Source organism: Orycteropus afer, unplaced genomic scaffold, assembly GCF_000298275.1.
Source record: "Orycteropus afer afer isolate SDZICR_OR568_19922 unplaced genomic scaffold, OryAfe1.0 scaffold00413, whole genome shotgun sequence".
Lineage (NCBI taxonomy): Eukaryota > Metazoa > Chordata > Mammalia > Tubulidentata > Orycteropodidae > Orycteropus > Orycteropus afer.
The window spans coordinates 2,126,564-2,128,235 of NW_006922000.1; the positions used below are offsets into that span (position 1 = coordinate 2,126,564).

General features: G+C 40.3%; 1 protein-coding gene across 1 annotated transcript in view; it reads right to left on the bottom strand.

Moving 5' to 3' along the window:
• DGKI (diacylglycerol kinase iota) overlaps positions 1-1,672 on the bottom strand; it is a 380,807-nt gene that overhangs the window by 330,533 nt on the left and 48,602 nt on the right. The window contains exon 5 of the mRNA XM_042782691.1: positions 962-988. The gene's annotated coding sequence lies outside the window, so the exon portion shown is untranslated. The remainder of the gene's footprint in view (positions 1-961; positions 989-1,672) is intronic.

Consider the following 1,672-nt stretch of genomic DNA (forward strand, 5'->3'; position numbering starts at 1 on the left):
AATGCCCAGGAATCAAATCGACTATACATGTATGGAAAGAGACGATGGAAAAGCTCACTATCATCAGTCAAAACGAGGCCAGAGGCCAACTGTGGATCAGGCCATCAATTGCTCAGCAAGTCCAAGCTGAAGCTGAAGAGAACAAAAACAAGTTCATGAGAGCCGACGTACAACCTTCAGTATATCCCACCTGAATTTAGAGAACATCTGAAGTACAGATTTGCCGCATTGAATGCTAACAAGTGAAGACCAAATGAGCTGTGGGATGACATCAAGGACATCACATGAAGAAAAGAAAAGGTCATTAAAAAGAAAGAAAAGAACAAAATGGATGTCAGAGAGACTCTGAAACTTGCTCTTGATTGTAGAGTATCTAAAGTGAAAGGAAGAAATGATGAAGTAAGAGTGCTGAAGAGAAGACCGTAAAGGGCAGCTTGAGAAGACAAAGTAAAGTATCATGACAAAATATGCAAAAATCTGGAGTTAGGAAACCAAATAGGGCAGAACACTCTTGGCATTTCCCAAGCTGAAAGAACCGAAAAAAATATTCAAGCCTCAAGTTACAATGCTGAAAGATTCTATGGACAAAATATTGAATGACATTGGAGATATCAAAAGAAGGCAGGAAGAATACACAGAGTCACTGCAGCAAAAGAACTGGTCGATGACCATCCATTTCAGGAGATATTATACACAATCAAGAACCAGCGATACTGAAGGAAGAAGTCCAAGCTGCACTAAAGGCATTGGCAACAAGCAAGTCTCCAGGAACTGATGGAATACCCATTGGGATGCTTCACAAATGAAGGCAATGCTTGAAGCACTCAGTAGTCTATGTTGAGAAATTTGAAAGACAGCTACCTGGCCATCCTACTGGACGAGATCTAAAACCATGCCCAACCCAAAGAAAAGTGGTCCAACAGAATGCAGAAATCACTAAATAATAACATGAATATCACACACATGTAAAATTTTGCTGACTAACTCACTGCCATCGAGTCAGAGCCAACTCATAGCGACCCCTCCTTGGGTTTCTGAGGCAGTATCACTATGGAAGTAGATTGCCCAACCTTCCTTCCGAGGAGTGGCTGGTGGGTTTGAACTGCCAGCCTTCTGGTTAGCAGTCAAATGCCTTAGGCACTGTGCCACCAGAGGATAATTCAAAAATGGTTGCAGCAGTGCATCTAACAGGGAACTACCAGAAATTCAAACCAGACTCCAAAGAGGATATGGAATGAGGGATATCCTTGCTGACGTCAGATGGATCTTCACTGAAAGAAGAGAACAGCAGAAAGATGTTTGTCTGTGTTTTATTGACTATGCAAAGGCCTTTGATTGTGTGGATCATAAAATATTATGGATAATATCATGAAGAATGGGAATTACAAAACAGTAAATTGTGCTCATGAGGAACTACATAGGCTGTCATTTTAACAGAAAAAGGGATAACGCATGGTTTAAAATCAAGAAAAGTGTGCATTAGGGTTGTATCCTTTCATCATACTTATTTAATCTGTAAGCTGAGCCAATAAAGTGAGATGCTAGATTATATGAAGAACACAGCATCAGGATTGGAAGAAGACTCATTAACAACCTGCAATATGCAGGTAACACAACTTTGCTTGCTGAAATGGAAGAGATTTGAAGCACTTACTGATGAGGATAAAAAAAA